We start from the raw sequence: 25,184 nt of genomic DNA on the forward strand, positions 1-25,184 counted from the left end.
TCCGTGTTGATGTGGATCACGTAAATTTTCTTCGTCTAGAATTTTGTCAAGTTCCTGTTTGATCAGTGTTTCCATGAGTTTGCACACTATGGATGTAAGACTCACCGGTCTGTAATTTCCTGTCTCTGTTATGCAGCCCTTTTTGTGGAGTGGAATTACGTTAGCTGTTTTCCAGTCTAGGGGTACTTTTCCCGTGCGCATGGAAAGATTGAAGAGTACGGATAGTGGTTCAGCCAGAACTTCACTCAGCTCTCTGAGTACCCTGGGGTGTAGATTGTCTGGTCCCATGGCTTTGTCTACCTTGAGTCTTGAAAGTTCGTGGTAGACGCTACTGGGTGTAAACTCGTAATCACGAAACAGGTCATTTTGGCTGTTTCTTATTTGTAGTTGCGGACCATCTCCCGGTGCTTCACAGGTGAATACTGAGCAGAAGTATTCGTTTAGCAGTTCTGCCTTGGTAGTATCAGATTCTGCGTAGTTTCCATCCGATTGCCTAAGGCGTTCTATTCCATTTTTGTTTCTCTTCCTGTCACTAATGTACCTAAAGAAGGATTTGTCCCCTTTTTCAATGTTCCGTGCTAGATCTTCCTCTGTTCGAAGTTTGGCTTCCCTGACTGCCTTTTTGACAGCCTTAGATCTGGCCAGATAGTCTTCTTTTGCTTCCCTTTTCCCAAGATGTTTGTAGGTGATAAATGTTTCATTTTTCATTTTAATGAGGTCCGAAATTTCCTTGTTGAACCATTGTGGTTTTTTGTTTCTCCGGCTTTTGCTTAATGTTTTTACGTAGCGGCTAGATGCTTCGTTCAGGATGGTTTTTAGTTTTGACCACATAGTTTCCGGATTGTCAGTTTCTGCATGGTTTTGCAGCTCTTGATGGACAAAGTCTCTCATGTGGTCGAAATCTGCCTCCCTAAAGTTGAGGACCCTCGTTGCTGTGTTTGATTTAGAGAAGCCTTTCCTGAGGTTGAGCCATACCATGTTGTGGTCACTGGAGGCCAGCGTGTCTCCCACTGATACTTCCGAGACACTGTCTCCATTTGTGAGTACCAGGTCCAGTATTGCTTTTTATCTGGTGGGCTCTAATACCATTTGTTTGAGTTGTGCACCCTTAATGGAGGTTAATATTCTTTTGCTACCACTCGTAGTTGCTGAGAGGGTGTTCCAGTCTGTATCTGGCATGTTGAAGTCGCCTAACAGTACTGTGTCACCACGCAAAGTGATGTTCTCTATGTCCTCAATCAATTCTTTGTCTTTGTCTTCCTGTTGTCTTGGAGGCCTGTATACCACACCGAGGTAAAGGCATTTTTCGTTCCCTCTGGCCAGGTTTACCCAAAGTGATTCCCCTGTGTATCTAACCTCTGTGATCTGGTAGTTTTGATATTATCCTTAGTGTATAGTGCTACCCCCCCTCCTAATTTGCCCTCTCTGTCCCGACGAAGTAGATTGTAGCCTGGTATAACCATATCCCACCCATGCGAGTCTGTGAACCAGGTCTCGGATATCGCTACTATGTCAAGGTCAGCATTCCTTATTTCTGTTTCTAGTTCCAGGATTTTGTTGCTCAAGCTGTGTGCATTAACATACATTGCTCTCCAAATTTGTGATGAGATGCCTATCCCCGTTAGTGTGGCTCTTGTTTTTTTGTGTATACTATGGGTACTTACCTTAGGCTCAGAAGTGTGGGTTTTACTTGCTTCCCCAGGGTGGATCCTTACTGCTCTGGTATGTATGTGTGAACCCTCCCCCAACTTACCTAGTTTAAAGCCTTCCGAAGTGCTATGTTTGACTTTTACCTACAGTCCCAGTGACACACGATATACCGGTGGTTCCCAACCCTGTCCTGGAGGACCCGCAGGCCAATCGGGTTTTCAGGCTAGCTCTAATGCATATACATGGAGCAGATTTGCATGCCTGTCACTTCTGTCATATGCAAATCTCTCTCATGCATATTCATTAGGGCTAGTCTGAAAACCTGATTAGCCAGGGGCTCCTCCAGGACAGGGTTAGGAACCACTGCAATAATTTGTCCCCTGATGAATCCGAAACTGGGATCCTAGTCGGGACATTTTAAGATATTATTTCCAAGTCAGGCCTTTACATTGGGACTTTGCTAATAAATTTAACTGTTGGTGGATACGGATATCTCACTTGCCTTTCTTTGGTTTGTCAAATATTCTTCTCGTTTTATTATTTGGCTCATGTGAGGTCCCCAAAATATTGGGGGTGATCTGGCATCCACAGAGCTGGCACCTATGATATGCAGGTACCTTCTTTGTTCCTACTGGGCTCACAATCTTAGTTATTTTATTTATTTTAAAAAGTTCTATATCGCCCAAGACCTAAGCGGTTTACAAATAAAACATACATAATCAAAACAACATAATACTGACTCATCGCACTTATCTAACTTACTAAAACTAGACTATCAAAATCTAACCTAATTAAAAACTCACAAACAGATGTTTTTAATTGTTTGTTAAGACATCTTGTTCTTACATAGCCTCCAACATCCTGTCAGAGCATTCCATTTCAGAGGACACCCCTCCTCCCCCCGAAATGGCTGTTGCTTGCATCTTCTTATGAGTTTCACTTAAGAACATAAGCAATGCCTCCACTGGGTCAGACCCGAAGTCCATCGTGCCCAGCAGTCCGCTCACGCGGCGACCCAACAGGTCCAGGATCTGCGCAGTAGCCCCCTATCTATACCCCTCTATCCCTTTTTCCAGCAGGAAATTGTCCAATCCTTTCTTGAACTCCAGTACCGTACTCTGTCCTATTACGTCCTCTGGAAGCGCATTCCAGGTGTCCACCACACGCTGGGTAAAGAAAAACTTCCTAGCATTTGTTTTGAATCTGTCCCCTTCCAATTTTTCCGAGTGCCCTCTTGTTCTTATATGTTTTGAAAGTTTGAAGAATCTATCCCTCTCTACTTTCTCTATGCCCTTCATGATCTTGTAGGTCTCTATCATGTCTCCTCTGAATCTCCTCTTTTCCAGGGAGAAGAGCCCCAGTCTCTCCAATCTTTCAGTGTATGAAAGGTTTTCCATGCCCTTAATCATTCGTGTCGCTCTCATCTGGACCCTCTCAAGTATTGCCATATCCTTCTTAAGGTACGGTGACCAATACTGAACACAGTACTCCAGGTGCGGGCGCACCATTGCCCGATACAACGGCAGGATGACTTATTTTGTTCTGGTCGTAATACCCTTCTTAATAATACCCAACATTCTGTTTGCCTTCTTTGCGGCTGCTGCACATTGTGCCGTCGACTTCATTGTTGTATCCACCAGTATACCCAAATCTCCTTCAAGGTTACTTCCCTCTAGTACTAATCCCCCCATTTGGTAGTTGAACATCGGGTTCTTTCTCCCTATATGCATAACCTTACATTTCCCTACATTGAAGTTCATCTGCCATTTATTCGCCCACTCCTCCAGTTTGTTTAGGTCTCTTTGTAGGTCCTCACACTCTTCCGTAGTTCTAACCCTTCTACAGAGTTTAGTGTCATCCGCAAATTTTATAACTTCACATTTCGTCCCCGTTTCCAGGTCATTAATAAATACATTAAACAGCAGTGGTCCCAGTACAGACCCCTGCGGAACTCCGCTTGTGACCTTCCTCCAGCCCGAGTAGTGACCCTTCACTCCAACCCTCTGTCTTCTGCCTGCCAACCAGTGTTTGACCCATCTGTGTACGTCCCCTTCCACCCCGTGGTTCCACAGCTTCCTAAGTAGCCGCTCATGGGGTACTTTGTCAAATGCCTTTTGGAAGTCGAGGTAAATGATGTCTACGGGTTCCCCTTTATCCAACTGGCTGTTCACCCCCTCAAAGAAGTGCAGTAAGTTTGTTTGGCACGATCTTCCCTTGCAGAAGCCATGTTGGCTTGCTTTCACCAGCCCATTTTTTTCGATGTGCTCACAGATACTGTCCTTTATCAGTGCTTCTACCATCTTGCCCGGAACCGATGTCAAACTTACCGGCCTGTAGTTTCCCGGATCTCCTCTTGACCCCTTTTTAAAGATAGGTGTAACATTTGCAATCTTCCAGTCCTCTGGGATCTCTCCAGTTTTCAAGGATAGGTTGCAAACTCGTTGAAGTATTCCCGCTATCTCATTTCTTAGTTCTTTTAGTACCCTAGGGTGGATTCCATCCGGGCCTGGTGATTTGTCGCTTTTCAATCTATCAATCTGTTGGAGGATATCCTCATGGCTCACCTCTATTGTCAACAGTTTTTCTTCTTGATCACCATGGAAGATCACGTCGGGTTCTGGTACACTGGATGTGTCCTTGCTTGTGAAGACTGACAAGAAGAATTTGTTTAACCTGTCGGCTACCTCTTTTTGCTCCTTTATCACTCCCTTTTTGTCTCCATCATCCAATGGTCCTACTTCCTCCCTCGCCGGTTGCTTCCCCTTAACATATCTGAAGAACGATTTGAAGTTTTTTGCCTCCCTGGCCAGCCTCTCTTCGTATTCTCTTTTCGCTCTCCTAACCATTTGATGACATTCTCTTTGGCGTTTTCTGTGTTCCTTCCAGTTTTCCCCAGTTTGATCCTTTTTCCATTTCCGGAATGAATTTTTCTTGTCTCCTATCGCTTTCTTCACCTCATTGTTTATCCATGCGGGGTCTTTTGTTTGGGTTTTTTTGCACCCTTTTCTAAATCTGGGGATGTATATATGTTGTGCTTCTTGGACTGTGCCCTTGAATAGAGACCAGGCTTGCTCTACAGTTTCTCTTTTCCTTGAGCTATTTGTGAGTTTTTTCCTTACCATTGCTCTCATAGCATCATAGTTCCCTTTCTTGAAGTTGAATGTTGTCACTGTGGTTCTCTTCCCTTTTGCTGTACCTACTCCTAATTTGTACTGAATCATGTTGTGATCGCTGTTTCCTAGTGGTCCTACTACTTCCACTTCCTTTGCAGGTCCCCCAATTCCGTTGAGGATTAGGTCAAGAGTGGCATTTCCTCTTGTTGGTTCTTTGACAAGCTGATCCATAAAGCAGTCCCTCACAGCCTCTAAGAATTCTGTTTCCCTCGCACAGTTCGAGTTTCCAGTATTCCAGTTTATCCCGGGGTAGTTAAAATCTCCCATTACTGTCACGTTCCTGTTGTTGCCTTCCCGCCTCAGTTCTGCTGCCAGATCTTTCTCGTTTGCTTCCGTTTGTCCAGGTGGACGATAGTATAAACCCAATCTTATGTCAAGGCCATTTTTTCCTGGTAATTTAACCCATAATGACTCCAATCCTTCCGCCTTTGGTTCTATATCCACTCCGGATGAGGGAATGGTGTCTTTTATGTATAGTGCTATTCCTCCACCCTTCTTGTGGGTCCTGTCTCTTCTATAGAGTTTGTACCCTGGCAGTACTACGTCCCATTGGTTATCCTCGTTCCACCATGTTTCCGTTATTCCAATGATGTCTAGGTCTTCTTTTTTGGCTATGACTTCTAATTCTCCCATTTTAGACTTTAGGCTCCTTGCATTTGCGTGCAAGCAATTTAAGTCCCGTTTTTTTCTTTTCTCAGCTGGTTTTACATGTGTTTTGCTCCTCTTGCCATCCCCTATCTGGGCTGCCAGTCCCTGATTTCTGTTCCTTTCTTCCTCATTTTTTGGTGCATCTTTTTCGTCTGCAACCTGTTGTTCCCAATCTCTCCTGTTCCTCTAATTTTATCTGTTTGCCATTCTTGTTGGTCAACAGTTTCTGTTGTTCGTCTCTTGCTTGTTCCCAGCATTTTTCCCGCTCAGTATCTTCTTTGGATACTCTTGTCCGAACCATCGACGTCAGGTCGACTATCGGCTTTCCCCTTCTTCTCAGTTTAAAGCCTGCTCGATTCCTCTCTTGACGTTGTTTGCTAGCAGCCTTGTTCCTGCCTTACTCAGGTGTAGTCCATCCCTCCTGAAGAGCTTGTTCTTCCCCCAAAAAGTTGTCCAGTTCCTCACAAAAAGGAATCCTTCTTCGCACCATCTCCTCAACCATGCGTTTATTGCTTGTAGCTCGGTCTGCCTCTTCACGTCTGCCCTCGGTACTGGCAGAATCTCTGAGAATGCTACCTTCTGTGTCCTCAGCTTCAGTTTCCTTCCTAGGATCTTGAACTGTTCAGTTAGCGTAGTCCTGCTGTAATTTCTCCTGTTGACATCATTTGTTCCCACGTGGATTATCACTGCCATTTTTTCTGTTTCTGCGCCATCCAGGATCCTCTAGATTCTGTCGGTGATGTCCTTCGTTCTTGCTCCTGGGAGACAGGTCACTAGCCGATCTTCTCTCCCTCCTGCTACGTGACTGTCCACTTCTCTCAGGATTGAGTCTCCCACAACGACTGCAGATTTCTCCTTCTTCAGCTTCCTCACTGGTCTCAAGTCTGTATCCTCGGTGTGGTTCAGTACTTCTCTTCCGGGGTACCCGCCAGTCTTCGCCCTCTCTGCTTGCTCGACTCTTTCATGTGGTCCTTCATCCTCGGCGTCTGTTGGTTCCTGTCTTCCATCTGTTGGCCCTTGTCCTCCATTTCTTGTAGACGTAGCTTCCTCGCTCTAGCGCTGCTGCTGATCCTGCTCTCCTACCTGCCTGTAGGCCTCCTCGATGAATCTTTCGAGCTCCCTTACTTGCTCCTCGATGTGGCTTTCTCTTGCGGGGTCTTCAGTTGTCTTGAAAGGTGCTTCCGAGATGTGGAGCCCCTCCAGCTCTTGAACCTTGCACTGTAGTTGACCAACTTCCTTCTTCAGGCTTTCCAGTTCCTGACATCGACTGCATACGTGCAGTACACTGGGAAGCTCCTCCGGGTTCCTGCTGCTTCCATTTCTCACCAAGTGCTTCTATTGATAGCCTCATGGCAGATTCAGATCTGAACATTCTAGATGGTATATCATGTTTCAATACGTGCTTTAGATACCATGGTGCTACCCCATAGATTGCTTGGTGAATAACCATCCAAATTTTGTATTCAGTTGTACCTTAAATTGACAACCAGTGAAGACTCTTCAGTACCAGTGTTATATGCTCATTCCATGCCACCCCTGTAATCATTCTTGCTGCTGCATTTTGCACAACTTGGACGGACAGGAATGAGAAAGTAGAGAGATGGATGATGGGAAGGGGGTCAGCACAGAAATAAGATCTGGTGTAGGAGAGATAAAAATGAAGACAGCAGTGAAGCTGGAATGAATCATGTAAAAAGGAGAGAGAAGCTGGATGGAAAGGGGAGAGGGGCATAGAAAGAAGACAGATACCATATGGAAGGGAGAGAGGGCAGACAGTGGATGGAAGGGGCAGATGCTGGATTGAAGAGACAGAGAGGGCAGACACTGGAAGAAGAGAGTGAAAAGAAGATGAAAGCAGAAACCAGAGACAACAAAAGGTAGAAAAAAAATAATTTTATTTCTATTTTGTGATTAGAATATATCAGATTTGTAATATATATGCTGCTAGAGCTGGTGTTGGACATAACTGGAGACTGCAAAGCCCAGGCAGTGGCTTAGGGGGCAGTTGCCCTAGTTGCACTCTAACACTATTTCTATCACGTGTGACTGCGGTATTCTGTTAGCATGATATTTCTGTGTAGCATTCTGTAATAATTTGGCTTATTCAGTTTTCTTGATAGTAGAGGGGATATATGTGAAGAGGAGGGGTTTTGTTGATCCTTTCTCTGTATTATTTGTAAATACATTTAATATAAAATCATAACTGAGGCTTGTGCAGATGGGATCAGATGGTTTGCGGGGATTGAGCTCGTGGAGACAGGGCAGAAATGGTTTTTTAAAAAAAATTTCAGCCTTAGTAGTTTGCCGGTCCACAAAATAATTCTTATTTCCGCCGGTCCATAGGTATAAAAAGGTTGAACACTAGTCTAGAACCTTTGCTTTTGAATGAGCCCTCTCTATACCCATCTTAATATTAAACCGTACCATGTAGTGATCACTGGATGCCAGATGATCACCCATCCGGTCGACATTGTATATCTGGATTTTCAGAAGGTATTCAACAAGGTTCCGCATGAACAGCTACTTTAAAAAATTGCGAGCCATGGAATCGAGGGTGAAATATTCACGTGGATTAAAAACTGGCTGGCGGATAAGAAATAGAGAGTGGAGGTAAATAGAGAATGCTTGGACTGGTAAAGCGTCACCAATTGAGTGCCGCAGGGTTTGGTGCTTGGACCTGTGCTCTTCAACATATTTATAAACGATCTAGAAATTGGTATGATGAGTGAGGTGATTAAATTTGCAGATGGTATTCAGAGTAGTGAAGATGCAGAAGGATTGCGAAGACCTGCAACGTGACATAAACACGCTCGAGAAATGGGCTGCGACATGGCAAACGAGGTTTAACGTGGATAAGTGTAAGGTGATGCATATCACTAACAAAAATCTTATACACGAATACAGGATGTCTGGGGCGTTACTTGGAGAGACTCCCCAGGAAAGAGACTTGGGAGTGCTGGTCGACAGGTCGATGAAGTCATCCACTCAATGTGCAGTGGCAGCAAAAAGGGTGAATGGGATGCTAGGAATGATTAAGAGGAGGATCACAAACAGATCAGAGAAGGTTATCATGCCACTGTACCGGGCCATGGTACGCCCACACCTGAATACTGCACTCAGCACTGGTCACCGTACATGAAGAAGGACACGGTACTACTCGAAAGGGTCCAGAAAAGAGCGACTAAGATGGTTAAGAGCCTGGAGGAGTTGCCGTACAGTGAGAGACTGGAGAAACTGGGCCTCTTCTCCATTGAAAAGAGGAGATTGAGAGGGGACATGATCGAAACATTCAAGATAGTGAAGGGAATAGACTTAGTAGATAAAGACAGGTTGTTCACCCTCTCCAAGGTAGGGAGAATGAGAGGCCACTCTCTGAAGTTAAAAGGGAATAGATTCCGTACAAACGTAAGGAAGTTCTTCTTCACCCAGAGAGTGGTGGAAAACTGATATGCTCTTCTGGAGGCTGTTATAGGGAAAAAATCCTCCAGGGATTGAAGACAAAGTTAGACAAGTTCCTGCTGAACCGGAACATATGCAGGTAGGGCTGGTCTCAGTCTTTGTCCTAGGGGCTGCCGTGAGAGCGGACTGCTGGGCACGATGGACCACTGGTCTGACCCAGCAGCGGCAATTATGTTCTTATGTTCACTGTAACATCAGAAACACTTTCCCCGTTTGTAAGCACTAAGTCCAGTATGACCCCATCCTGTGTGGGTTCCATTAGCAACTGCTGGAACAGTTCTCCTTGTAGAAAATCCAGAATCTCCCTACTTCTAGAAGACCCCACAATAGGGATATCCCAATCAACAGATATATTCTGAATGTCTACTATTAAATCTCTATCTACTTCTTCCGTCTGTGAAGGAGGCCTGTATATCGCACCATTCCCTCTTTCCTAATTGAACCACAGTGCCTCTTCCTTGCCCTGCAGATCCTGCAATTGTGCGACTTTAATATGTTCTTTAACATATAACGCTACTCCTCCTCCTTTTCTTCCTACCCTGTCTTTCCTGAACAGATTATAGCCCAGTATAACTACAACCCAGTCATGGTTCTCTGTGATGGCCACTATATCCAACTCCTCTTCTTCCATCACAGCTTCTAGATCCAGAATCTGGTTTCCCATACTTCGAGCATTAGTATATACTGCTTTCCAGACATTGTCCCCTTTTCCCATCCGTGTAGAGGTAATAAGTGAAGACTCACCTGAGAACTTATATCACCCTGCCCCATCACTTCTAGTTTAAAGCCCTCTTTAGTAGGTTAGCCAGCCTGCTGGCAAAGACACTTCTTCTCTTCTTTGATAAATGCACACCATCCCTGCTCAGCAGCCCTTGGAAGATCATCCCGTGGTCTACGAAGCCAAAATGCTCTCAGCGACACCATCCACGTAGCCAAGCATTCATCTCCAGGATGCGAGCTTCTCTGCCGTGGCCTTTACCTTTGACAGGGAGGATGGACGAGAATACGCACCTGATTGCCTCACCACCTCTCCCAGAGCCACAAAGTCACGTTTGCAGGTGTGCCTGACAGTATCGTTAGTGGCAGTGTGGATGAGCAGCATCAGATAGTAGTCATCAGGCTTGATGAGTCTCAGCAAGCTCTCAGTAATGTCTTGCATTTTGGCTCCAGGCAGACAGCATACCTCTCATGACATCATGTCTGGTCTGCAGATGGATGCTACTGTACCCTTCAGAAGGGAATCGCCAACTACCACTACCATACACCTCCTAGTGATTACGGATCCAGTACTTTTTGGGATTTCAAGCTCTGGTCCTTCCTCTTCTTGGATTGCTCTCATCTCCTCCACTTCTAGGACAGTATACTGGTTCTTAAGTTCAAGGGCGGGGGTAGTCACAGTACCAGTCTTGCAGTGTTCTGTAATCTGAGTCCAGCTGTCTTCCCTCAGCACAGCCTCTTCTTCCCTACTACTAGAAATCTTTGACATCTCATGAACCATTTCATTGATGTACTTCTCATTCTCATAGATGCTTCTCAATATTGCCACCTCCTCTCTCAGTTCTTTTACTTCCTTCATGAGGGATTCAAGCTGAAGACAGCTTGTACATGGAACCATTCCCTCTGCCTGGGTAACATTTTCTGTCTGCGCAGAGACAGAAGTTGTAACCTGAGCAGCAGCTTTGGTGATATGATATTTCCCAGCCATACTATGGTGCAGAAGAACTTACACCTAGAAGAAAAAAAAAAGAATAGGGCAGAAAAATCCTACCAAATTAATGCCCTGTTCCAGAGGTAGACAGTAGTTCACAGATTACTATAAGTAAAGAAAAGAGCTAGGGGTGGGCCTGCTGATCCTCTACAACCTCTCTTAGAACCAGGCTTACTGAGGGTTAGGCACTAAGCCAGCATGCCTCTCTTCAAGGGTCACCTGTGGAGTCTGATCTCTTAAGAAAGTCCTCAGAGTTCAGTTGTATATGGGGTAGAACAGGGGTGCACAAAAGACCAATGGCGATCGACCAGTAGATTGCAAAGGCAACGCGAGTCAATCGTGGAGCCCATCCCAGGCTCTGCAATAGAGTCGCGTTGTCTCTGTATTCAGTTCCTCCTGCTTCCCCGACACCAGGCCAGGTGCATACAAGCTCTGGGCCCATTGCCTTCCCCCCAACATCGGGGGGGGAGGCTGTGGGCCTAGCGCTTGTACATGCCAGGCCTGGCGTTGGGAAAGCAGGAAGAACAGAACGCTGCCTGGCTGGCCCGGAACTCCCTCTCCGACATCAGAATTGATGTTTGGGGGGGGAAGGCTTGTATGGCTGGCGCTTGTATGCGCCTGACCTGATGTCAGGGAAGCAGGGAGAAATCGGCGGCAGTGGCTTTGGGGGAGGGCAGAGAGAGAGACAGAAAGAAAGAAGGGGGCAGGGAGAGAGAAAGAAAGATGGACAGAAAGAAAGAAGGGGGGCAGAGAGAATGAAAGATGGACAGAAAGAAGGGGGGCTGGGAGAGAGAACGACAAGGGGGCAGGGAGAGAGAAAGAAAGAAGGGGCAGGGAGAGAGGAGAGAAATAAAGGGGGGCAGGGAGAGAAAGAGGGAGGAAGATTGGGGACAGGGGGCAGGGAGGGAGAAAAAAAGATAGGGGGCAGGGAGGGAGAAAAAAAGATAGGGGGGCAGGGAGGGAGAAAGAAAGATAGGGGGGCAGGGAGGGAGAAAGAAAGATAGGGGGCAGGGAGAGATAAAGAAAAACAGGGGCAGGAAGAAAGAAAACAGGAGTGATCCTGGAGGATTGGAAGATAGCTAATGTTATGCCCATCTTTAAAAAAGGATCAAGAGGTGACCCGGGGAACTACAGACCGGTAAGTCTGACTTAGGTTCTGGGGAAGATGGCAGAAGCGCTGATAAGACAGCATCTAGAAAGAAATAAACTGATGAAAACAAGCCAACATGGCTTCTGCAAGGCAAGATCGTACCTAACGAACTTATTACACTTCTCAAAAGAAATAACAAACAAATGGACAAAGTGGACCCCATAGACATCGTATACTTAGATTTCCAAAAAGACTTTGACAAGGTACCCCATGAACTCCTACTATGGAAACTGAAGAACCAAGGGGTGGAAGAAGACATACATAGATGGATCAAAAATTGGTTGGCGGATAGGAAGCAAAGGGTAGGAATGAAGGGCCACTACTCGGACTGGCGAAGGGTCACGAGTGGTGTTCCGCAGGGGTCGGTACTTGGACCGCTGCTGTTCAATGTATTTATAAATGATCTAGAAACGGACGAAGTGCGAAGTAATAAAATTTGCAGACACCAAACTATTTAGTGGAGTTGGGACTAAAGGGGACTGTGAGGATTTACAAAGGGATCTGAACAAACTAGAAGAGTGGGCGACGAGATGGCAGATGAAGTTTAATGTAGGGAATTGTAAAGTCTTGCATGTAGGAAACAGAAACTCAAAGTACAGTTATACGATGGGAGGGTTGGTAATGGGTGAAATTACCCTAGAAAAGGACTTGGGGATAATAGTGGACAAGACAATGAAGCCGTCGGCACAGTGTGCAGCGGCCTCTAAGGAGGTGAATAGAATGCTAGGTATTATCAAGAAAGGTATTACAACCAGAACGAAAGAAGGTATCCTGCTGTTGTATCGGGGCAATGGTATGCCCACATGGAGTACTGCATCCAGTATTGTTCGCCGTACCTTAAGAAGGATATGGCGATACTCGAGAGGGTTCAGAAAAGAACGACGCGATTGATAAAAGGTATGGAAAACCTTTCATATGCTGAAAGATTAGAGAAACTGGGGCTCTTTTCCCTGGAAAAGCGGAGGCTTGGAGGGGACATGATAGAGACTTGCAAGATCATGAAGGGCATAGAGAAAGTGGAGAGGGACAGATTCCTCAAACTTTCGAAAACTAAAAGAACGAGAGGGCATTCGGAAAAATTAAGAGGGGACAGATTCAGAACCAATGCTAGGAAGTTCTTCTTCACCCAAAGGGTGGTGGACACCTGGAATGCGCTTCCAGAGGGTGTGATAGGACAGAATATGGTATTGGGGTTCAAGAAGGGATTAGATGATTTCCTGAAGGAAAAAGGATAGAAGGGTATAGATAGAGGATTACTATACAGGTCCTGGACCTGTATGGGCCATCGCGTGAGCAGACTGCTGGGCATTATGGACCTCTGGTCTGACCCAGCAGAGGCACTGCTTATGTTCTTATGTTCTTATATTCAAAGAAAGAAAGATGGGGCAGGGAGAAAGGGGGAGAAAGAAAGACGGGGCAGGGAGAAAGGGGGAGAAAGAAAGACGGGGCAGGGAGAAAGGGGGAGAAAGAAAGACGGGACAGGGAGAAAGGGGGAGAAAGAAAGACGGGGCAGGGAGAAAGGGGGTGAAAGAAAGACGGGGCAGGGAGAAAGGGGGAGAAAGAAAGACGGGGGTCATGGAGAGAAAGGGGGAGAAAAAGACAGGGGGCAGGGAGAGGGGGAGAGAGAGAAAATAGGGGGTAGAAAGACAGACGACAAAAGAAAGGGGGGCAGGGAGAAAGAGAGAAAAAAGAACAGGAAAAGGAGAGACAAAGAATGAAAGGGGGCAGGGGCTTATCTGGTTATAAAATAAAGATGTATCCAGATTATCACGTGAGACGCAGAAGCATAGGCATGAATTTCTTTTACTTAAGCCAGGAGTCTTAGCTTTGGGGGCTACTTTTTATTTGCGTCACCCCTGTAAGTGTATTATGCATCACCAAGTAAACGGTTTCTTTGAACCGTTTCAATTAATTGCCTTCCTGTCGCTTACCTGGCTGCATAAAGAAAAGCTCATTAGGTTATAAATATGTATTATATTTTGCTCTTGGCTTCAAGTGCTTGTTCCTATTGTATTTTCTTAATTTCTCGCCAATAGTAAATATTGGATCTATGTGTACTTGAGCAAATTGAACCTTAATGTTAATTGCCTTATTTGATGGCTTATAGCCAATTGTATTTTCTTTTTGAATATGATCTAAGTTCAATTTCTTTCTGTAAAAGTTTGTATGCTCGATAAGTAAGACAAAATTTATAAATAAATAAACGCAGATGAAAAAAGTCAAAGCTCAAGACTGCTCCGCATGTTATTAAAGTCCGACGGGGCTCCATTTCGAAGGAAAGATCTTCTTTTCCCTCGGGAACTCGGCACTGCTTTGCGCTGTATGAATCGTTCTAGCAAGCTGTGAAAGAGAAGCCATTTTGAAAAATGGCGCAGCCGGAGTAGAAAACGCCTCCAAATTTAACTGCAGAACGGCATATGTGATGACCCCATAAAACAAAAATGTAGTGACAAAATATGAACTTGTCAAAGATAACTCTTAAACTGAACTATTCGAAAGCTTCATTCAAAGGAGTAATTCAAATGGCACATTGTAATCATTTAAACCCTGAGGAGACACAAACTGTTCCTGTAGTGCCAGGCATGCTTGTTTGTCTCCATTAAAATCATCTGGTATTCTCTCGGTAATGAACCATCTTAGATTACATTACATTACATTAGTGATTTCTATTCCGCCTTTACCTTGCGGTTCAAGGCGGATTACATAAGAATTGTTAAGATATTAAGAAGTACTTAGGGAGTAGTTTGAACGTTTTCTGGTTTGCTAATGAGTAGTTGGTATTGCAGGAGGAGTTCGGAGTATGTTTGGTTGTGTTATATTGGTTTGATGTATTTTTTGGAAGAGTAGGGTGTCAGCATAGCTATTGCTAGCAATCGGCATTTTTGGTTGCCCTAACCAATGTCAGCAAAGGCCTATGGGAAATTATATCAGTCTGACTCTGGGATGTGGATGCAGATAGACCCTAAGTGCTCATGCACAGAATTTACATAAAGAAAGCATCCAGGAAGACTGTTTCAAACAGCCCTAATGTTGGGTATCATTAAGAAGGGTATCACGACCAGGACGAAGGAGGTCATCCTGCCACTGTATCGTGCAATGGTGCGCCCACACCCAGAGTACTGTGTCCAGTACTGGTCGCCGTACCTCAAGAAGGACATGGCGGTACTTGAGAGAGTCCAGAGAAGAGCAACTAAGCTAATAAAGGGTTTGGGGGACCTCTCATATACTGACAGACTGAAAAAGCTGGGGCTTTTCTCGCTGGAAAAGCGACTACTTAGAGGAGACATGATAGAAACCTTCAAGATCATGAAGGGCATAGAAAAAGTGGACAGGGACAGATTTTTCAAACTATGGGGAACCACAAGTACAAGAGGGCACTCAGAGAAATTGAGAGGGGAAAGGTTTAGAACAAATGCCAGGAAGTTCTTTTTCACCCAGAGGGTGGTGGATACATGGAACGCGCTACCGGAGGATGTGATAAGCAGAAGCACGCTACAGGGCTTCAAAGAAGGTCTGGACAGGTACCTGGAGGACAAAGGGATTGAGGGGTACAGATAAGAGTAGAGTAAGGTTATAGGGATAGGATTAGAGGTAAATTGTAAAATTAATCAGAGACCACTGTTCAGGCAGTGGGCCTGATGGGCTGCCGCGAGAGCGGACCGCTGGGCGAGATGGACCTCTGGTCTGCCTCAGCGGAGGCAACTTCTTATGTTCTTATGCTTAAAAGGTAACAAACTGACTTGCAGCTAAGAAGATGTGTTAACGTCTGATGCTCGGGATGGACAGCTTAAGATATACAATGGATCCAGGTGCTCAGATAACTATTGTCAGAGGCATACTGGAAAGTACATTTGACTCCAGTCTGTTCTTCTCCAGTCTAACACATCTCACTCCCCGTCCTGGTCAGTGAAACTAACTATTGTTTCAGACAGTTTACTAAAGATGGGATGCTGAACTTCAATAGATTCTCTATTTAGAATAAGATTCCAAGCTAGAAAAGGCTCCTCTCGCATCTCCCCCCCCCCCTTTCTTGCTCTATCTCTGGAACCTGAAGCTGGGAACATCACCCCCCAACTTTCTCTCTCTACCTCTCTGTCCTCACAGCACCTATTCTCTCTTTCACAAGAGCACAGAAGCATTCTCTGTAATTATAAAACTTATCTCTCTCTCTCTCTGTCTCTTGCTCTCTATCTCTGGAACTTTGCTCTCTCCTTCATTGTAATGCTTAATTGTAATGTTTATGAAGATTGCTTTTCTGTAAGCCTATTTCTATAATATATTCTTTATACAATCACCTCTGGCTGTGTTTCTCATTTGATTCTACTCCTGGTGAATCTTCTGTGAAGGTATTGAACTCGGGACCTGGCGTTTGTAAGGGCGCCTCACATAACCCATCAATCCTTACATTGGGGGCAGGGCTGTGGAGTCGGTAGATAAATGTTCCGACTCCAACTCCTCAGTTTTTTGTACTTCTGACTCCGACTCCCCGATTCCGACTCCTCAGTTTTTTGTACTTCTGACTCCGACTCCGTGTGAAACAAGATCTTCATCCGCGTAAAAAGATGTTGTGCCTATGGTGGGAGAGCTTGGTTGGATGAATTTTTCGAGTCTACACCAGGTGATTTCTACCAACGAGGTATTGAAAACCTTGTTGAACGTTGGAAATAAGTTGTAAACAACAACAAGGGAGAATACATTTATAAGTATTGGTGCTCCGAATTGTGCGTTGCGTGCCATATAGTGAAGCACGTGAGGCACTGCATGCATTGGTCTTTATTCTTACAGTAGAGAAGTCATTAATTATAACTTTTTGTGAATTGGGACATTTAAACTTGCTTTTTTTTTTTATTCCAATCTAAATTTAGTCGGAGTCGGTGCATTGTTTGGCAACTCCAACTCCAGGTACCCGAAATTTCCTCCGACTCCGACTCCACATCAAACCTTACATAGGGTTTTTTTTTCTTTTTTGAAGGTTTTATAGTCTATGGTCGAAGTCGGCAAATTGAGTTGTCGGTCCAGTTTCGCTGCTCTGGTGGCCAGTAGGTTGTCATACATTTTCTTCGTTTGACATTGTTGGTTGGTGGGTTCTACTGTGTCTGGTTGAGGTGGATTGAGTTAGTCTATTGTTCCAGTAGGTAGGGCTGTCTCCGTTTTAATAGCTCTGAATAGTAGGCAGTGGAATTTGAAGTGCACTCTTACTTGTATTGGGATTATTGATTAGAATGTAATCATACTTTGTCTGATCTAATACAATACAATAAACAAGGAGGCACTAGAGGAGAATTTTCAGACCTTTCAATGAGTCTTATGCTTGCAGCTCGCTGAGTCCTACCCACATAAATTAAATGCCAAGGGCAAACGATCACTGCTTCATTCTCCCTCTGAGTCAATGCACCAAACCCCATCTCTAGCCACATTCATATCTAGGCTGCTTTTAACTCCCAACTCCTAGTCATCTGTTTGGTATCCGTCTCTTTCATCAATTCCCATAACAAGTAATTCCCTAATCTCTTATTTGTGCTGTTTGTCTCGAATAGATTGTAAGCTCTGTCTCATCTGTATTTGGTGTACAGTGCTGTGTATATCCAGTAGCACTATAGAAATGATGCAAATTCTCAGTCTTTGAGATGAGATCATAAGCTCTGGGGGGAAGGCACTGCTTGGTTTATCTGCTCCGATACTGAAACTCATAACAAACTTTCTCTTTGCTGTATTAAGGAGTGTCTACCTGATGCATTGCGAGATAACACATCTTTCCGTGGTCACACGGAGCATCGCGGTTAGAGCAATGAAGGAAGCATGGATATACAGTACTTCCTTATTAGGGTCCCATGATGGCTAGTTAATGTTTAATATTTTCTGGGCTAATAGATATATGTTATGCCATAAACAGCACTAAATGAAGAACTACCTCATTCTTGATATGTCAACAGTGTCACAGGGAACCTTTCAAGCTCATTTACATCCTGCTTTCATAATCACAGATGGGGTGTGGATGTCAACCGCAGCCACACTGAGCACTGCAGTGCCTGCCCAAAGCTGCTCTCCAAGGCACAAAGGCCTTATTGAGGTGTGCACACTTCTTTCAGTGGGGAAATCGAACATGCAGGTTAAGCTCGTCTTTGCTTTGGTTTAGGATTGCACCTGCTGCTCCATGCAGGCTACATTTCTCTGTCATTTCTAGAGGAGGAGCCCAGGAGAGTGTTCTAGGCATCCAGACCACCCTTTTGGTGTAAAAGCATTTTCTGATGTTGCTCTTCAGTTTCCCTCCATGTCCTCTTATCTCTGGAGAAGATTTGCTCATAGTAACATAGTAACATAGTAGATGACGGCAGATAAAGACCCGAATGGTCCATCCAGTCTGCCCAACCTGATTCAATTTAAAATTTTTTTTTTTTTTCTTCTTAGCTATTTCTGGGCGAGAATCCAAAGCTTTACCCGGTACTATGCTTGGGTTCCACCTGCCGAAATCTCTGTTAAGACTTACTCCAGCCCATCTACACCCTCCCAGCCATTGAAGCCCTCCCCTGCCCATCCTCCTCCAAACGGCCATACACAGACCGTGCAAGTCTGCCCAGTAACTGGCCTAGTTCAATCTTTAATATTATTTTCTGATTCTAAATCTTCTGTGTTCATCCCACGCTTCTTTGAACTCAGTCACAGTTTTACTCTCCACCACCTCTCTCGGGAGCGCATTCCAGGCATCCACCACCCTCTCCGTAAAGTAGAATTTCCTAACATTGCCCCTGAATCTACCACCCCTCAACCTCAAATTATGTCCTCTGGTTTTACCATTTTCCTTTCTCTGGAAAAGATTTTGTTCTACGTTAATACCCTTTAAGTATTTGAATGTCTGAATCATATCTCCCCTGTCTCTCCTTTCCTCTAGGGTATACATATTCAGGGCTTCCAGTCTCTCCTCATATGTCTTCTGGTGCAAGCCTCCTATCATTTTCGTCGCCCTCCACTGGACCGCCTCAAGTCTTCTTACGTCTTTCGCCAGATACGGTCTCCAAAACTGAACACAATACTCCAAGTGGGGCCTCACCAATGACCTGTACAGGGGCATCAACACCTTCTTTCTTCTACTGACTACGCCTCTCTTTATACAGCCCAGAATCCTTCTGGCAGCAGCCACTGCCTTGTCACACTGTTTTTTTCGCCTTTAGATCTTCGGACACTATCACCCCAAGGTCCCTCTCCCCGTCCGTGCATATCAGCTTCTCTCCTCCCAGCATATAAGGTTCCTTCCTATTATTAATCCCCAAATGCATTACTCTGCATTTCTTTGCATTGAATTTTAGTTGCCAGGCATTAGACCATTCCTCTAACTTTTGCAGATCCTTTTTCATATTTTCCACTCCCTCTTCGGTGTCTACTCTGTTACAAATCTTGGTATCATCTGCAAAAAGGCACACTTTTCCTTCTAACCCTTCAGCAATGTCACTTACATACATATTGAACAGGATTGGCCCCAGCACCGAACCCTGAGGGACTCCACTAGTCACCTTTCCTTCCTTCGAGCGACTTCCATTAACCACCACCCTCTGGCGTCTGTCCGACAGCCAGTTTCTGACCCAGTTCACCACTTTGGGTCCTAACTTCAGCCCTTCAAGTTTGTTCAACAGCCTCCTATGAGGAACTGTATCAAAGGCTTTGCTGAAATCCAAATAAATTACATCTAGCATATGTCCTCGATCCAGCTCTCTGGTCACCCAATCAAAAAATTCAATCAGGTTCGTTTGGCACGATTTACCTTTTGTAAAGCCATGTTGCCTCGGATCCTGTAACCCATTAGATTCAAGGAAATACACTATCCTTTCTTTCAGCAACACTTCCATTATTTTTCCAACAACTGAAGTGAGGCTCACCGGCCTGTAGTTTCCTGCTTCATCCCTGTGACCACTTTTATGAATAGGGACCACATCCGCTCTCCTCCAATCCCCAGGAATCACTCCCGTCTCCAGAGATTTGTTGAACAAGTCTTTAATAGGACTCGCCAGAACCTCTCTGAGTTCCCTTAGTATCCTGGGATGGATCCCGTCTGGTCCCATCGCTTTGTCCACCTTCAGTTTTTCAAGTTGCTCATAAACACCCTCCTCCGTGAACGGCGCAGAATCTACTCCATTTTCTCGTGTAACTTTGCCGGACAATCTCGGTCCTTCTCCAGGATTTTCTTCTGTGAACACAGAACAGAAGTATTTGTTTAGCACATTTGCTTTCTCCTCATCACTCTCCACATATTTGTTCCCAGCATCTTTTAGCCTAGCAATTCCATTTTTTATCTTCCTCCTTTCACTAATATATCTGAAAAAATTTTTATCTCCCTTTTTTACATTTTTAGCCATTTGTTCTTCCGCCTGTGCCTTCGCCAAACGTATCTCTCTCTTGGCTTCTTTCAGTTTCACCCTGTAGTCTTTTCTGCTCTCCTCTTCTTGGGTTTTTTTATATTTCATGAACGCCAACTCTTTCGCCTTTATTTTCTCAGCCACTAGGTTGGAGAACCATATTGGCTTCCTTTTTCTTTTGTTTTTATTGATTTTCTTCACATAAAGGTCCGTAGCCATTTTTATCACTCCTTTCAGCTTAGACCACTGTCTTTCCACTTCTCTTATGTCCTCCCATCCTAACAGCTCTTTCTTCAGGTACTTTCCCATTGCATTAAAGTCCGTACGTTTGAAATCTAGGACTTTAAGTATCGTGCGGCCGCTCTCCACTTTAGCCGTTATATCAAACCAAACCGTTTGATGATCGCTACTACCCAGGTGAGCACCCACTCGAACATTAGAGATACTCTCTCCATTTGTGAGGACCAGATCCAATATCGCTTTTTCCCTTGTGGGTTCCGTCACCATTTGTCTGAGCAGAGCCTCTTGAAAGGCATCCACAATCTCTCTACTTCTTTCCGATTCCGCAGACGGAACATTCCAGTCCGCATCCGGCAGGTTGAAATCTCCCAACAGCAGAACCTCCTCTTTCCTTCCAAACTTTTGGATATCCACAGTCAGATCCTTATCAATTTGCTGCGATTGAGTCGGAGGTCTGTAGACTACACCCACGTAGATAGAAGTTCCATCTTCTCTTTTCAGAGCAATCCATATCGCTTCTTCCTCTCCCCAGGTCCCTTGCATTTCGGTCGCTTGGATATTGATCTTTACATAGAGAGCTACTCCTCCACCTTTATGACCATCTCTGTCCTTCCTAAAAAGATTATATCCCGGTATGTTTGCATCCCATCCATGTGATTCACTGAACCATGTCTCTGTGATGGCAACAATATCTAGATCTGCCTCTAATATCAGGGCTTGCAGATCATGAACTTTGTTGCTTAGACTGCGAGCATTTGTGGTCATCGCTTTCCAGCTATTTTTCAGCAATAATCTCCTTTTTCGTATGGATTTTTGTGTCGTTTCACTTTCCGTTGCAATACTAAGAAATGAGTTGCTGATATTGCTTATGTTGCAGCCTTTACTACTATCACATCTTTTCTTTTGCCGGGGGTGGTCTCTATAATTGTCCTTCGTACATACACCACCCCCACCTTCTAGTTTAAATGCCTGGAAAAATATTGTCTAAATTTCTCTGCAAGGTTTCAAAAATTTAATACCCTCAGGGATCCCTTTTCAGATCTTCTCATATGTCTTCCGGTGTAGACCTCTCTGGTGGTGCCGGTAACCCAGCAGCGGTTGCAGCAGGTGATGATTATGGAGGCGTTCTCCCTTGCAGGCGAACCTGCATTATCTACTTCGGGGGGAACCCTGGTTCCTTCGTGAGACCCCATGCATGTGGAGTGGGCATCTCTGAGCCCTGAACAGTGGATGGTACCGCTCCAATCCAGAAGTACACCAGTAGAAGGAGAGCTGGAAGCGTCGTTCCTTAGAATGGAATCTTCACTGTCCGGCTTAGGAGGGAGCCCAGTTCAAGCCCTGTTGGAAGCGGGTGAGCAGGGAGAAGACCAACTGTCCCACACTGGGTTTGAGGTGAGAGGTGCTTCGGGAGGGACTAGCATACAGTTTGGAGCATTGGAGAAACCCGTAAAAATTGACATGGACGCACTAAGGCAAGCTATATCTGTTATTGATGCTAATCTTAAACTATCTTTTTCTACTTTAACTACAAGTTAAGGGACAGTCTTTTCCAAAGGGTGTGCATATTGCTCAAATGAAAGAAAAATTAGAGAAACAAGAAACAAAACTCTCCGAAATGAAACAAGTAGAATTTGGACTATTAAAAGAAAGGACTTATATGGCTAGAAAAATGCTGAGTTTTGAAAATCAGCTGAGGAAGAACAATTTGAGACTTTTTTAAATTTTCCTAAATCTCCGGTGATCGCTCCTATAGATATGGTTAGAAAATATTTTAAGGAAGTATTGTGTATTCCACCTGAAAATTTACCTCCTATAGTTAGTTAATTACATTCAATTTAAAAGTTCTGTGGAGGCTTCTACCCCCAAGGAGATTCGAGGAGATAATGGGGGGGGATTTAGATCTGACAACCTTCCTAGAGAGCTTATTAGAGGTAGTAACTGAAAGGAGAACTCTGTTAGTTATTCGCCTTGGAAACTGACCGTCAATATATTCTACGTCTGTATTTTACATAGAAACATAGAAGATGACGGCAGAAAAGGGCTACAGCCCATCAAGTCTGCCCACTCTGCTTACCCACCCCCTGTCTATGCCCTAATGACCCAATTTCCTTATCTTGACCCTCGTAGGGATCCCACATGGGTATCCCATTTATTCTTAAAGTCTGGCACGCTGTCTGCCTCGATCACCTGCACTGGAAGCTTGTTCCAATGATCAACCACTCTCTCTGAAGAAATACTTTCTGGTGTCGCCATGAAATTTTCCGCCCCTCAGTTTGAGCGGGTGCCCTCTTGTGGCCGAGGGTACCTTGAGAAAGAAAATATCATCTTCCACTTCGACACATCCTGTGAGGTACTTAAATGTTTCGATCATGTCTCCCCTCTCCCTACGTTCCTCGAGAATGTAGAGCTGCAATTTGTTCAGTCTCTCTTCGTACGAGAGACCCTTGAGCCCCGAGATCATCCTGGTGGCCGTCCGCTGAACTGATTCAATTCTGCGCACATCTTTACTGTAATGTGGCCTCCAGAATTGCACACAGTACTCCAGATGAGGTCTCACCATGGCCCTGTACAACAGCATTATGACTTCAGGCTTTCTGCTGACGAAACTTCTATAGATACAACCCAATATCTGCCTTGCTTATAAGATGAGTGGAAAGTTGAGCAACCAATAGGACTCAGAGTGGTGGCCAGTGAGATTCCCTTTAGTGAAGGGAAAATGACCTAAGTGGTGCTTCAAAGCCTAGTTCTCTTCACTGTGTTTGCAAGTGACCTGTAGAGGAGGTAGAAGGAGAAATGGGTCTGTCTGCAGATTATATCACAATCTACAAGATGGTAAAGATGCAAAGGGGATGGAAAATTACGTCTTGTGTGGGTCGTGGTAAGATCCTACTTCAAAGATTTAATTCTGAAGACTACATCAACCCAAAGATTTTGACAAAGTAGAGGCAGTTCCAGAGAGTGCATGGACTTTTGCTCTGCACAACACACACACAGAGAAGAAAGAGGGCCCAGGGATATGAGGGAAATATCTAGTAGCCATCTAGATCAGGAGTAGGCAATTCCGGTCCTCGAGAGCCACAGGCAGGTCAGGTTTTCAGGATGTCCACAATAAATATGCATGAGATAGATTTGCATCTCAAGGAGGCAGTGCATGCAAATCCATCTTGCATATATTCATTGTGGATATCCTGAAAACCTGACCTGCCTGTGACTCTTGAGGACCGGAATTGCCTACTTCTGATCTAGAACGTACCAGAATGAAGCATTTTGCATAGCAGAGAATTTTCCATGTGATTTATATGGATAACCAGTTGTGTTACTTTTCTGAATTACCATCCAACCACGCATTCTTCCAGAGAGCTCATCTCATGGAGGGAAGGGGAGGCAATTTCAGGGTGTTTCAGTCAAGGAAGAAAAAGTACAGTTAGATTGCATTTTCAAATGTTCATGTGTACTTTTACAGCAAATTTTTCTTGCAGAAAAAGCAAATGCCACAGGTAAAAACTCTTGCAATCAGTACAAGGCTGAAAGTGATTGGTGCAGTGCCTATGTGAAAGATTTGCAAGGCCTCCTTACTCCCCTATCTTTTCCCAGCTGAGTTGCATGTATAAATCACTTTTGTCCTGTATGTCCTGGTTGTAAGCTCTTTGAGCAGAGATCATCTCTTGCATGTTCTTTGTATAGCTATGCATGCATCTGGTAGCGCTTTAAAAATAATAAATCGTAGTAATAGTTGTTTGAAAGTGTTTTTAGAATAAAAAGCTCAAGAACAAGGGATGGAAGGAAGGAAGCACAGAAGAAGAGTGATTTTATTTATTATTAGTCATCAAAGTAGATTTAAAAAAAGGTTTGGACAAGTTCCTGGAGGAAAAGTCCATAGTTTGTTATTGAGACAGACGTGGGGGAAGCCACTACTTGCTCTGGATTGGTGGCATGGAATGCTGCTACTATTTGGATTGGTCTCCGGGAAGACGGGATACTGGGCTAGATGGACCTTCTAAGTTCTTCTATTAAGAAAATATCATACAGTATAAGAGGATGAGCAATGGCCACCTTGGAAGAGCCTTGACAGGCTGTTTATCATAGTGTACTATGGAACTTATCATATGCTGTGTCGTACCATTCACATCGATCTTTGAGATCAGACATGACAATGTGATTGTCTTTAAATGGGCTTTCACAAGTGACGTTTTGTAAAACTAGGAAAATGGCTATTTTTTTTTAGCAGGAGTCAAGTTGTGGAATAATTTGGAGGGACAATTGAGATTGGTTGATAATGTGCAAAATGAGTGAGGAAGAGGCTGTGATCTTATTTGTAAATGGGATGTTTTCTGATTTTACTTATGAATATGTATGAACTAGAGCAGTGGTTCCCAAACCTGTCCTGGAGGACCACCAGGCTAAAACCCGATTGGCCTGGTGGCCCTCCAGGACAGGGTTGGGAACCACTGAACTAGAGAATGACAGGGGGACAAATTTTTCTAGAGCTCAGATTGTGATGTCATAATGCCTCATTCCACCAATGCCTAAGCTCCGTCCTCATCTGCACAAGCTTCGAACACTTTAAAATCATAAGTGGCAACATTCTAGAGCTCACCTTGTGATGTCATAATGCCTCATTCCACCAATGCCTAAGCTCCGTCCTCATCTGCACAAGCTTCGAACACTTTAAAATCATAAGTGGCAACATTCTAGAGCTCACCTTGTGATGTCATAATACCTCATTCCACCAATGCCTAAGCTCCGTCCTCATCTGCACAAGCTTCGAACACTTTAAAATCATAAGTGGCAACATTCTAGAGCTCACC

The 25,184-nt window shown here is 44.5% G+C and overlaps 1 protein-coding gene across 1 annotated transcript in view; it reads left to right on the forward strand.

Annotated features, from left to right (window-relative positions):
- Positions 1-25,184, forward strand: part of LOC117357067 (myosin-IIIb-like) — a 175,968-nt gene that overhangs the window by 13,793 nt on the left and 136,991 nt on the right. The gene's annotated exons all lie outside the window — the stretch shown is intronic.

The sequence above is a fragment of the Geotrypetes seraphini genome, chromosome 1 (assembly GCF_902459505.1).
Source record: "Geotrypetes seraphini chromosome 1, aGeoSer1.1, whole genome shotgun sequence".
In the NCBI taxonomy this organism is placed as follows: domain Eukaryota; kingdom Metazoa; phylum Chordata; class Amphibia; order Gymnophiona; family Dermophiidae; genus Geotrypetes; species Geotrypetes seraphini.